This window comes from Ceratina calcarata, unplaced genomic scaffold (assembly GCF_001652005.2).
Source record: "Ceratina calcarata isolate Rehan_Ccalc_2016 unplaced genomic scaffold, ASM165200v1 scaffold27, whole genome shotgun sequence".
NCBI classification, from domain to species: Eukaryota; Metazoa; Arthropoda; class Insecta; order Hymenoptera; family Apidae; genus Ceratina; species Ceratina calcarata.
This window is the reverse complement of record NW_017149195.1, coordinates 784,980-799,471: the sequence shown is the minus strand read 5'-3', so window position 1 is coordinate 799,471 and position 14,492 is coordinate 784,980. Positions and strand designations below refer to the sequence as shown.

At 41.5% G+C, this 14,492-nt stretch overlaps 1 protein-coding gene across 3 annotated transcripts in view; it reads left to right on the top strand.

Moving 5' to 3' along the window:
* Positions 1–14,492, top strand: part of LOC108623467 (telomerase-binding protein EST1A) — a 171,711-nt gene that overhangs the window by 130,357 nt on the left and 26,862 nt on the right. The window contains exon 27 of one of the 3 annotated variants that reach the window (XR_003388981.1): positions 8,111–10,659. The exons of 1 other annotated variant lie outside the window; for it this stretch is intronic. The gene's annotated coding sequence lies outside the window, so the exon portion shown is untranslated. Of the gene's footprint in view, positions 1–8,110; positions 10,660–14,492 lie in introns of those variants that run through there. One more of the 3 variants, XR_003388980.1, reaches the window with a different exon arrangement.

Sequence of the window (14,492 nt, the reverse complement as noted above, 5' to 3'; positions counted from 1 at the left end):
GTTTTAACGGCCTTGACATTCAAGGCCCCATCGTTATTTCCTCTGTCAACGTTTTCTCGCATCGGGCTATAGACGAGAATGCGGACGAAACGCGAATAGACGATCGATAGATCGTTAAAGAGACGTTCGGCAGTGACGAGGACGAGCGGATACCTCAAGGCTCCGTGTACCTATCTATCTGCCACGATGATCATCGTTTACGCGACGGTGACGTCACTCATCGCTGACCTCGGCGCCTTGTAATTCCGATTTCAATAAAATACCGGGAGAACGCGGGCGCACGTTCACGTTTTATCGTCACCGACCACCGTGTTGCGGGAAACGATCGCGTCCAAAGTCGCAGCCAGCGCGTTCGCTCGTTCGAGGAGTCGTTATCGGTTGTTGTAAAAATTTCCATGCAGCTATGCTGTTTTAACAACGTTTTACGATTGTAAACACGACGATTTTGGTCGACTACGCGACGCCTGTTCAATCGTTCTGCCGTTTCCACGGTCTTTTCTGGTTTTAATGGAAAAAGGAAAAGTGGAATAATAAAATGTTACCGAGGACTTGTGTACCTATCATAGAATTTTACCCGGCTCTTTCGCATCAAATTAATCTTGGATCGAATACTCAAATGCGTTAGCCGTTACAAAGATATATACGCAAAATTGTTCGTTATTACAAAATTCGAGTGGGATCTCGAAGGATGTTCCAAGCGTCTTCCAGTTTCTAGGAGCTTCGAGGAATTGACTTACTCCATGGATCGCGACAGCTGAGAAACGCGCACGAGATGTCCTTGTGCTACAATTTGCAAAAAATACATTCTATTCTATTATTAGAAAATTAAACACGTGCTGAATAATTCTGTACTATTCGACAGTAATTAGAAATTCTATGTTTAATATACATATATTACATCGTAAAGTAATTAGATTTTATGGTTACGAGATATGGGACGATTAAACCTCTCATTACAAAATAATTATATTATAAGGTTACGAGGAGCAATTAAATCTCACGTTGCACGATCGATATTAATAAATCAAACATAGCTGCGACAAAGAGCAGACCTTCGACATCCATAAGTCTCGATCAATTTAATAGCCATTAAGAATCTCCTAGAATTGCAAAGACCTCGTCTCGAGATCCGACCGCTTAGGTTGATTCCTCATAGGTGGAATCAACCTAATTAAGACGTATCGCGCGCGACCAAATAAGATCAGTACTAAATTGAGACGTCGTCCGAGATGAAATTCAATGAAGGATCGGATAGTTTCTTTTGCGACTTCGCGCACCGGCTTTCCGGAATCCCGGAACGAAGACCGAGCCGGGACTATTTTCCCTTTTCGAGGTGACAGGCTCGTTACCAATCGATTCCTTGGATCCGTGATTAACGACCGCATGTGTCGACGATTCGCTGGCCGGACTTGTCATTAAATTTAATGAAAGAACCGATCGCGCTGTTTGCATTCTGCAGCTGCGTCATGCAGGTGTCTCACGATATCCCTTTTACTCGGGAAACCGAATTTCGAGGCACTTTTCGATAGAACATAAGAATGCAAATGCAAGTTCATATTTATGACAGATCTTCCATTTATTTCAATGATATTATATGTACAAGTAAATGATATGAAGATTGATATACATATTGTTTAATTTTACTGATTATACATACAATGTCGTCTTTAATGATGAATTCGAAGAAGCACAACCGAGTAGGAAGGACAGATTGCGAAATCGACGAAAAACCGCATCATTAAGAAACGATGACGACAGGGCAACGTGTTTCGGGATGAGCTACCTAATGTGTGGCCTCTGCCGTGTTTGAACAGAGCTCGTTCGAGGAAGTGGTCCATCATCGTTGGACTGGTAGTTTGCCGATGATCGCGGAAACGAAGTCGAGTTCGAGGGTCAAGGAGTCGATGATCGTCTTAATTTGCTCTCAGCAATACGTGAATTTAAATTGTGAAGTGCCCGCTCTTTTTTCTTTCCGAGATCCTTGAAAGAGAAGCGGCCGTTGTTGTAGAATAGATTCACGAAGAATTTTGGATTCACTGAAAATGAAGAAAACATTCCTACACAAACTTGTCGCGAAGGCAGCATCGATACTCCGCGCCGGATATAAATCCCGCAGCCCGCGTTCGTTTCAAAATCCATAAAGAATACGCACAGCCCGGCAGCACATACCAACGGACGTTAGGAAAAGAATGACCCTTATCAAGATCGCATTCACCGTCCGATGACAAACGTACGGGACGAACAACGAAAGGAAACGATTCCGAGTTTCTTTCCACGATGTAAGAATTCGCTTGGGTCGATCTTAACCGCAGAGAAACGTACTCATCCTTGCAAGGACGTTCATTTCCCCCTCCCACCACGCGGTGAACACTCAGCCGTAATTGCCGCCGTTTAATAGCTCATAATCGTTACTAATCGACCGCGAACGCGATTGCGGCATCCTCCGCTTTATTATTACGACGGTCCGGAGAGGGTAAGGTCCTCGGTGTCCATTTGTTACGGGCTCATTGTGCCGAGGCTCTCGATCTTCGTGGCCACATGCCAACGGCCGCGGCACCACGGGTGTATGTACCCTATCCCTGCGCTGCCGTCTGTCCGACGCGCGTGAAACCGCGAGCGCAAAAATTGATATCAATTAATTTTCTCACGGCGGGGCGTGACTGTACGTTTCTGCAGGATCGCGACTCGTTACGCCAAGGACCCGGCCTTCGAGCCTCGTATTCTTCACTCTTCTGGCTTAATTCCTCGCCGCTGTCGCGCGACATCCCGGGGTACGTATAACGCTTTCTCTCTGTCCTTTGTGCGACGTTTTACGCGTACCCCGTTCTCTTGTACGCCGAGGACGGAGAAGATTCTCGTAACCATTCAGGGACGTTCGTTCGTCGGTTTCGTTCTGGCTCTTCTTCTTCATCTGCTTCGTCGTTTTTTATCCTTTTCGACTGATTGTGAGTTTCTTTTCTTGGCGCTGTGTTAAGAGAACCTTTTGACGCCAGCTGAACCTTCCATGTCCTGCTCTCGATGGGGTGCCGCGAGTTTTTACAACATACCGCGCCGTGCCGTGCCACGCTGCAGCTCGAGGGACACTTAGCCTCGCAGTGGAAGGATCGTCCTTGAGGATTCACAGGAATCCGTTCGATGACGCTTGATAGCATTCGTCATTATCCTATAAAGTATTTAATCATTTTGCGATTAGGTTTTATTTCATTTTTACCTGTCGCTCGTCTCTTCGTTATCAGAATCATATTAAAAATCTCATGTTCTCAGTTCCTAATGACAACAATACATAGTAAAAAATCTAATCATTTTTTAAAACAACCTGACGAGGCTAGAGATAGGTTGAAATAGATCGGCCCATGTCGCGTCTAGGAACGGTTCGTTTATCAAATTATCCGTCGTTCATGGTCGAATCCTGATTTTTCCCCCGGGTCGCGAATTGGACATTCATCAAGCCACACTCGTTCGTGGTAACGGATTCCCTTCTCGCAGGGTCTGACGACTCAATCCGAAGCTCGGTCCCGAGCCGACGCGACGCGACGAAGAAGAAAATGATGAAGTCTCGCGATAAAATTCATGAGCCGCGCGAACGCGCTGCTCTCGCGGGACGCCGCGCCGCGACGAAGGCGAAGCGAGCGAGCGAGCACGCGAGCGATTAGCATAAAGGAGTCTCATTAGCAGCGGCGCTCGCCGAAATGTCAATTCCTACGCGATCCACCGGGACGACGTCCACCCGGAACCAACGTGTGCCTCCCTCGGCTCGATCTCCCCAACGGAAAAGGGCCCCGAGTTCGTGGCCCGATCCGGCAAATATCGACGACGGCCATCGTCCCGTCCGTGCTCACCGCGTTAACTTCTCCGATCGCGGTAACCTTTGCTTCCCTTGACAATCGCGATGCCACTGGAACCTATCCTCACATTCTAGATACCTACAGAAATTAACCAGCTAATTCTCATCATTCGTTTTGATTCGAAACTTATTATACTATTCGTTTCATTTTTTGTGTGTCGAAATCTTAAGATTTTTTTATATCATAAAATATAGAATCCAATAACGTTACTAAAATTATTACGATTATTCTCTTATCGATTCTGTTTCAGGTCTTCTCTTCCTCTTAGTATTTGTATTGATCTCTTAGTATTCATGGAAATCTATAAGGGAGCAAAGTTTAATAGATGATATTGATTCAACAAAGGAAAAGGTCACCGGGTAAGGGGGAAGGAATCACTGGCATAACCCGTTTCGATTCTGTGTCGCGCGTGCAAGCGATGTTTGAGGGTGAAAAAGTCACGCGAGTACCGTAACAATGAGTCGTCATGGGAAAAGGTGGCCTTTAAGGCTACGTCCAATGGTCGCTAATCGCGAATACCCGCAGGCGTAATCCTGACGAGGCTGTCGTTTGATTCATCGCCTCCGCTCGCGCCTCAACGATCGGACCTTTGTCCTCTGTCCCAGTTAATTTTACATAATTCATAATACAAATCGCCACGCTTCAAGAATGTTTTAGTATGATGTTTGCAGAAAACATTTAGAGCAAATATTAAGTAATTAGCATTGAAATACGAGTATTTACTATCTCAAGTGAAATGCAATTTTTCAAAATAAAGATTCTTATTGTGATTGCGTTATTAGAACTGAGGATTCTTCAGTTTTAGTTCATGCGATCATAAAAACATTAGATTGCATCCACAATTCCTGTATTATAGAACGTGTTTAATTAATAGCATGATTAATCAGGATTAATCCGTCGAACTTTCAGTTTTCTTAAGCACTGTTCAATTCCTTCGATGTTTCCAATTCCAAGGATCATCGCAGGAGCTCTGGAGCGTGTTTCCATTATCGGTCATTGCGTCGCCCGCATATCCGGCGGCGGTACACCTTTTGTCCGGCGCTAATCCCCCTTCTCTCGCCGAGACGAGAATTCTCGGCATGCCGCTATAATGACGCGAGATTTCCGATAATTTAACAATGCTCTCGTTATTGCCGGCCATCGAGGCATCGCCAGTGGTTGCCGAGGTGCCGAAGAAAATGTGACTGCGTAGATGGAAGCGCATATTCTGTATTAATAGATACATAAGTATGGAACGCTTGATTGCAGAGATGACACTTCTTGGAGAGAACAAACATTGCATTTCTGCTTTATTTTTAAGTGTCCCAACACTCGATGCAAAAAATTAAGAGAGTTACTAGAAACATACTATCTGAAAGATCAAGTATGCAGTTGGCTTGTCAGAAGGATATAAAAAATTATTCAGTCGATGATCATTCTGTCACTATCCTCAAAGGCTTGATGGGTCTGTTTTTTTAGATAGGAATGATGATTTCGCATTTAAACAAGATTAATGTGCAAAATTATACGAGTAACGTGTCATCGCTATAAACAAGAATTGCGACTTGCAGCCACGATTCTACTCGCGATTGCGTTCAAAGGAAAGGAAGAAAGGGTTAAGGTCGATACGGTGGAATGTCTCGTAATCGCAGAAATATTCTCAGTTATCGTTACGTCACCGCCACGATGGCTGACGGTGTTCGCTGACAAATAGAATTAAACAATCTTTGCCTATTCTTTCGGTATGCTTGAAAGCTTCACAGAGTTCTAGCCGCGGCATCTAAAATTCGCGGTAATCGAATTTTATCTTGGCCGGTGGGCTCGTCCTTAGCTTCTCTCAACAGTCTGGAATTCCTGGCTATTATGATGTCTGAAATTCCTGAATTCCTTAAGAATTCTCCTTACAAGCGATTGATCGATTTCCTTCAAGCTTTTTCAGTCACTATTGAAAATTCTTCAATCTTTCCTTCGAATCTTATCAGTAAAATTAGTTAATTAAACTGTCTTAAATTCATCCATGATAGAATTAATCGTATCATTATATATTTTTTATCAATTTCATATCGTAATTTACGATTATCGAAGCAAATTAAATGCAGAAAGTGTACGTGGCTGAGAAGATTCAATTAAAATTCGCCAGCTTTCTGTCACGTCGCTTATATGGATGGGACGAGCAAACAGCGAGGATGTGGCCGTGCGTGGTGGGCCGGTACGATGATCCACTGATCCTCGGACAGGACCTCCAGGCGCGTTAGATCTCGTGCACGCGATCCTTCGTAGCGATCCAACGCGTAACGTGTCGTTTCACTCTCGCCCTTCTCCTCTTTCCACGAAACGCGAACATATGTATATGCATATAATGATCTGATAAACGTCACTTCGAGATAAAACCGATTTTTGTCGACCGGCCGGTTCGCTGGCGTATGTAAGCATATACACGCGCGTGTCCCGATTTGTATCAAATTTTTTTAATCCACCCAGCTGATGATGAGGGATCGAGAATTTATGATGTTGTATTCTCAGCAGCATTTTATCGAACATGAGATAGGAAGTAAAAAGAGATTAAAACAGCCTCTGATATTTATAGATGGAAATGGCTGTAGGCAGACGGGAATAGAATTTAGCTGGATTTTTTTAAGACAGGATCACCTTGTGATGTTTCTGCGGAAAGTGGAACGCGTGGTACATCGAGCTCGATGATCAACTGCGTTTTCTTCGACGTCTAAACTTGTTCTCCTCGAAAGTTAACCGTGTAGTCCTGTGTTCGTCCCCGCGTGTTCCATAGAGGCAAACGGTGTTACAACATGGAACGAATACGTTGTCATTTTTCCATACACGCTCGACACGGATCGGCGACATGCACTTAGTACATCATTACAACGTATTAAAGGATATACTTCGATGTTTTTCATATCATGAAAATTACACGTTTCGAAGATTATGCAGAGAATTTTTCCAAATTCGCAACAATCTTCATACTCGGTCCCTTTTAAGTTCTTGCAACATGTTATTCAAATGAGGAATTTTGTACAAAACTTCCTAGATGTCAGTTTAAAAATTCAACTACAAATTGACATTCCTTTCACCCTTCAATAATAATGATTATAATTCATATTTTTGCATATTACGCGTACGCTTAATATTTCCATGCGCATTGAAGTTTTCGATAAATGTTTGAAATCCGAAGATTACGAACGAGTTATTGAAATGAAAATTCGCTGAATCTTCGATCACGTAGCGAATCGTCTACGTAGCACGTTCCTTAATTTCTCAGACGTATTACGTATCGACGATGTTCGAAAGCTCACGAAGCACTGTGTGGTACCGTTAAGCCGGCGATATCGAAGCTGAGAAAGGATTAAAAGACTGCGTGCGCATTCATCGGGTAAGATGAAATCCAACAGGAAGAAGCCAAGGCGTAGCGAGGCCACCGCTTTGTGGCCAGGTGAATGCTGGTGTCGATCGTGACACGAGTTGCGTGAACCGTAGTTCTCTTCCGCTCTGTGCCTCGCTGGCAGCGCACGCTGCTGTCCAGATTGCCCACGCGACCGTGGGTGTCCGAAGTGTTGAATAATACCGTGTGCTTGCACTCGTTACGCAGATATTCGGATAAGGAGTAGCTTTAAACAAACAGAGATCGGGGAGAGATAGCAGGGAGGATTCTCTAGAAAGCTAGATAAATATTCTCAGGGCTTGACTCCCGTTTGGAATTCAAACAAGAGTTATAAGAACCGACATAACATATCTTCACAGATGATACTAAGAATCTAAGACGCTTAGGAAACTTTGAGATACATAATAAAAGTATTGCTTTTATAACCGGTCTGAACGAAGTGTGAAAGTTAGTGGATTAACATTAGTAGTTACTAACAAGCTGGCTATCATAAACGAGAGTAGGGACGGAAAAGGGGAATAGAACTCGTGTAGAACACGTAACATAAATTCACTCGGGCTTATAAACTTCACATCGTAAACGTAAACTTCGCGCAGGCTAAGAGTAACTAATTAACTAAGTTACAGGAAACACACTGCCTGTAAATTTTCCCTAACAAATCCGTGAAACTTCCGTTCATATCTTGGTGGGTACAACATTCTTATTAATTATAAATAACGATCGCCACAAAAATCCTCGTATTTTAGAATGTATATGAAACAGTGTAAGCATTTCTAAACATTATGAAGTAATATGAAATTACAGTAAAAACTTGTACGAAATCTGATAATCTCGTTTTAGCAGTCGGTGTTCAGAACTTCGATCGTATATTGTTAAACCCGTTATTTTTTAGACAGCATGTCGGATGGAACCAATAATGGATGCAGACCGATGGCTTGTAAATTGTTGGGTGAGCAACGACTACTCTCGGCAGCTGACATGGGGGATTTCAACGTGGCTCGTACTTCTTTGCCATTCAACTTCAGCCCGAAGTCAGAAGAGCGACAAGATCAAAGATAAAGGCGATCTACAACCCAATAGAACAGTAAACACTCGCTCGGACGCGGAATCCTAGCTCCTTTGTCCTTTCTACTTCTCTCATGCAACATGCATTTGTCAAATGATTATACGTGTTACGATTTATTCCCTGTTGGCAAATAGAGCAATACAGCTCGAGCAGGAAATCGTGTCAGATCGCTTGAGGCTTCAGATTTTTTTTAAGTTTAACAAATTCTCAAAAGTATCGTCATTCTTATCTAATATCTATACTATATGAAATCTAGTCGATTAAATTAGAATTTCTTTTAATTCTTCTATTAATAGAGATTTATAATGTTTCTTTTGAGAAACTAGATTTTTTTTAAAGAATGTCTGAACAGATTCACAGATACAAGGGAGTAGAGTAAAAAAATGTATGAAGCTGTGAACTCAATTGAAAAGAAAGAAAGTTCGTTTTGTTAAACGGCGCAATCGTGTCCGCATCCCTGACAATCCCTCGGCCTTCTTCTGTCTCTCAGCTGACGCTTTCAGAAATATTTGCCGGCAATTACTCCCAGGAGCGTTTAAGCGGCTGCGGAAGAAAGAGGTGCAAAAAGAGCAGCGAGGAATTCCCGCATGCATAACGTTGACAAGATTTATTGTCACGCGACCAGATTACGAGAATCCGGTCCATGCAGTACGAATAATACATTCGGTGTACCGTTATCTCGAAAAACGTTTCGGCAAAAATTCTTCCCGTTCGTGTTCGATTAATTGTAAAATCAGATTGTATAGAATTCACTTTGATATTTTCTTGAAAGTTTACTGCATTTTGTTAACTGAAAAATACTTTGCGTTTTTTTTTTAAATTATTAAGAGGGTCTGTGAGCATAATCTTTCATTATCACATGCTTCTATTATTTTACCTTACAATTATATTCCATCATTTCTGTTCTCAAAATGAATGATAATAAAATTGAAGAAAGTTTTGAAGGAATTCAAGCTGACGCGAATAAAAATTTCAATTCAACCTCGGCGACCGCGAGAGTCCTTAATTAGCGATTAGGAGAGGTCCGGAAGGGTAAAGTCTGCATGGTTCCACCCTTGCCCCATGTCATGGATCTGAATTCTAACGAACGATCGTCGGATTCCTTGCTAATTGCGCCCGCGAAACCGGAATGCTCATTGTTCGATGAAAGGAAAACGGGGAGGACACGTTTACGTTTCGTCGGTAGCCACTCTTCCCTGTGCCCTCTCAGGTTTCATTCTTCCCTCTTTCACTGTCGCGCATACGTCGCATACCAGATTCGAGCGTCGCGAATTTCTTCGAAATACCACCATGTACGGGATAAAATAAACGTTCGTTGAAATTATAGGATATTCTGAACAATAGTGTTCTCATGCAACGGTTAATATATTGTTTTAAGTACAAGGAATTCAATAAAGATTTGGACGTGTGAATTGAAAAATTAGAAACACCAGTTCTATTGAGATAAATAGAATGTTTTTAATTTAGGAATATTATATTCGATGCTTTCTGTTGCTATTTCAAATTGAATTATGATTCGCGGATTTCCCTTAAGGCATAAAGATGGCACGCCCTAGCGAACGAGTCCAAGCGATCAAGATTAGTGTACATATAATATCTAAACCGACTTCCGGGATAGCTTTCTGTGTCTCTTGATAAGTAGAGCCAGAGAGAGCGCACACGCCTTTCGGTTCAAGGCCCGTTATCTCTTATCGCCGCCCGACCACCCTCCAGTTCGTGGTTTCTAAGCGAAAGATCGAGCCGTAAAGATAACAGCTGTCTCCCCCCTCTTACCCTCAGCCTCTTTTCTGCCATGACGATTACGAGAATCATTCGAATCCTTATCCCATGCCGACGGAATCTATGGAAAAATCGTTTAGCAAAGTATCATTGCCGGAAGAAAATGACATAAGTTATAAACCGCTGTATCATATATAAATAACCCTATATAACAAATGTTGAATCTGTCCTAATCATACAAGTTTTCACGTTATTTCCTTCACGATGAAACTTTAGACAGCTTAGAAGAATACGTCGATCAATTTCTTTCTTATAATTTCGATGGCACTTTTTGAGTTGGCGAAGCTACAGTGAAGTCAATAATGAGTTATCGTCGGTCATTGGCATAACGGTGCCAGTGGCTCGTCAGCGAGTCCTAAGAACTTGACTTTTCACCCTGAAGGGGACGAAGTGGCTCGATTATCAAAGGTCAGCCGGATCGTTAGCCGTGGACTCCCGTAAATCGACGTAGGTCAGTGAATCGCGAATCAGTGCGGCTCCCTCGTGCGAACCTCGTTGACCCGATTTAAAAGGGAGTTTAGACGCGACTCGTTCGCAAGCGAGATTCCTGATCGTCAACCAGAGGAATCTGATCATTTCGTTCTTCGGGCGGTTCTCACGCCGAGATTATCGACCGGATGAGATCCTGTCTTTGGCTTCGCTTTCTAGCCTGGTTAGACTGGAATTTGCATTGATTATTTCCGTTAGCTCTAACAACTGAAAACTTCGTTTCGATTCTGTATAACCTTGATGCTCGCGCGTAATAGCTAATCAATTAGCGAATCTTTAAGACTATAAGGAAATGATTATGTTAGCGTATTTTATGGAAACCTTGAAAATATTATTCACAGCAATTGAATCGATAATGTTTAAAAAATATTCGCGAGGTGATCACAGCCTATATCGGCAAATACTCTGTATTTAAAAAATGCCAAGAAGTCCTTGAATCGTTTTTATTATAAAAATCGACAGAAGTCAAACATCGTACTCATATGTATTGAGTACCCTTTTCCAAAGAAATTACTGCGTCTGCATTAATTATGTACACACTTATACCCACGTCGACGAAGAAAGCTGAATTCCTAATGAATCTTAAATACATACTTAAATTAAACAGGCGGTAGTTAAATTAAATGAAAAATTCGATGAAATTACGATCGGTCTTCCAAAAATCGATTTAAATGAACTCCTACTCGAACTCGGATTTTAAATATTAAATTGAATTCGCGCGAAGGTCCCTTAATTGTCCATCGCCAGAAGCTATTACGTGGTAACCACGGGTACGGGACAAAGGACTCGTTAAGCAATCTTCAACTTCACCGGAACGCTTCGGGCAAGAACGAGCAGGTTTACGACTGGCCAAATTGTATCCGAGGAAAACCTACGATTGGCCTCCGGTCGGAGTGGTAGGTATTTCTGTAAATTGCTTAATCCTCTAAGAGACCATTTGAAAGACCAATCGCTTCTTTGCCTCTCTCCTTAAATCTAATGTTTTTATTGTACTTAATATAAAATCATTTATTTCTGATTATTATCGAAGTACAATCTCATTATAATTTCATGTAATACATGTATTAATATTTTTTTCTAATTCGTCACATAAGAACAAATTTCTTTTTTAACACAATTTCAACACTGCTTGGAAAGCTCAAGGTTTTTGTGCGATTGTCTTTTGTATAATTTACCAGAATCTTTCCCCTCCGGGTGTACAGAGAACGAAGTAATAAAGTCGGATTCTGAAATATGATGAAACAGCGAGAACATTAATATTGAATGACGAATCTCCGTCTAACTTGCAATATTTCCTTCGACGTTCAAGATTGAAAACTGCAAGTAAAAGGGTTGAAAGCTAAAGAAGAACGAGGGTGTGGTAGAGAATACTTGGTAACAGAAGAAATGTGAAACGTTTCTCATGGAGTTACGGATCCAATTATCAACGAAGCCTTGAGCAACGAGCACAACGGCTAATTAAGTTCTGTTGTTACATCCTCGTAAATTTCACGTCCCGACGAACTCACGGTAAAAGAAGGTGGACCGTAAGGAGGAGACAAACGACGCCGGTCGATCCGGCGGAAACGTTTCATTGCGAGTTCAGTGGGAAATTGGTGCTAATCGAGCCGTGCTTGAATAATAGAAGAGTTATAAAAGTGTTCCGCGGAATTATTTTTATATTTCTATTTTCTGTTCTATCAGTGCCTCGTGTGAAATTTCTTTCTCTAAGGAAGTCTTGTATTATTCATAGGATTAAAAGATTGAGAAAAAAGATGAATACTTGAATATAAGATTTTAAAGCTTTTATTGATAATAATGTGTGTATATAAGAAGTAATTTTATAATCTTGAATAAAATCTATTGCGCCATAAAGGGGCAGCGTTTATTCCATATCAGTGGTACGAAAGTTTAGCGCTGGTAGCAGGAAACAAGAAGGCAAACAGAAAAAGAAGGAAGGGGGTAAGCGAGTTTATCTACGGGACGCGCATAATTACGAGATCACGTCTGCGCGAGACGTCTCCGTCGCGTCTGGAGTCTGTTAACGTTACTTAAGGGTCCTCAGGTTCATTGTCATATTCCGTGTGAGAACTCGCCTTTGTTTACTCCTCGGCGTTCTGAAACGTCACTATGTAACTACTTATCGCCGTCGATCTGTACGACCACGTTTCTCCTCTCCTCTCATACCTTCTCTCGTCGACGTCGTCTTCCTTAACGAACTGAATTCCGTTGCACTTGATGAGCGTCATTTTCTGCTCCTACGTGAACGGTACTACGAATCAACGCGAATCGTGATTAGATCTCCTCGAACGATTGAAACAGAGGGAAAAGGAACGCTGCCTGGTTCGTTCACGTCGATGTCAATGACACTCGTCTGACGAGATCAGATTAATCAATGCAAATTTATTCTTCTAATTATACTTTAATTATTATTTGATACTGTTTCTCAGTGTGTCCTACTTACGACAGAAACTGTATCACTCGTCTTCTTATGGAAGTTAGGTATAATTCTAAGATGAAAAAACGATGGTAATAAAAAGACGTACAAGTACAATATTCATGGAATATGTTTTAATTAAGAGGACGAACATGTTTCTGGAAAGTTCAAAGTTCCAAGGATGTAGTAAAACATAACACGAGTGAGATAGTTCATTGTGAACGATGTCTCGTCATAAGCATCTCCGAAGTCGTTTCTAATTATGAAAACAGCTGGCATCGCTTCGAGCGATGCGTTCGACACATGCAGTAATCCATCAAACACTTAACTCCGATCTAGCATCTAATTATCATCGACGCTGGTCTAAGATGTGCAACTATTTAGATACATACGTGCATACATATTTCCACTGGAACTGACAGCTTGTTCACTTTGCTCGATCAGCTGAACTCGTCAGCAGTGAGCATCGATGCAAATAATAAAAGTGAATGGACAAAGAGACCGTATATATGGAGAGATAAAAAAAATTATAATTCCGTCAGATTTGTATACGTCAGGCCCGTTAGATATTACTATAGATATAATTCGATCGTGTTTGTCAAAGAGGAAATAAAGGGAGAAAGAGGGGCGCGTTGGTTGGGCGACCCGTTAGATCAAAACTAGGTCGTTACGCGCGTTTCTAAAACGTTTCGACGTTTGGAACACCGATTGTGTTGCGTTCCTAGATCCTCATACTAATCTCGACCTGGAATCGACAATTTTTCGCGATCGTGCCAACGAAGAAAAACCTGAAATTAATAAACATGTTCGGACTAACTTATGAACAGTTGAACAAAATGTTATGTATTTCTGTCTGCAATACTCAGAAAGATCAATTATTCTTTCCGTCACATATGCATTTCAGCTTTTACCAACAAGCATAATTTTACAATTAAGAGCACATGGCGGATGTGCAAGTGGAAATCTTAATATTATTAACATGCTATAATCAGAACTTAAATGTTCGGTTATCTATTGTCATTGTAATTAGCCGCAAGTTTTTCAAATTAATTGGCGACCATTTGCCTTATTTTATGAATAGCAAATACGCCGTCGTATGAGTCACGATAAATCCAGTCCCGGTGAGCATATTAATCTTTAAACGCGTTCACGATTTCGTAAACGGAAAAAAGAATCTGATATCGGTTGTTATTTAAATCGACGTTTAAGATCTTGCGTGTGAATTAGGAGTATTTGCCTTCTTTCATACATTTAATTTTTTAAACTAACCGAGAAATAAATCTTCTCTGAAAATTTATTAAAAATACACTTTACTCCAGTCACATATTATTACCTGCAATTTACAATAATTAATTCTGTAATTATTATTTAATATATCGAGAGTCCTGTCGGAGAAACCAGAGTAACTTCGTGATTTATGAAATGATAATGAGTTCCAGCTAAATGAACTGTGCGATCATTTTAGGACCCGGTTTGTACAACTCGATTCGATTTAATGCCTCGAATCCGCGATACGGATTTAGC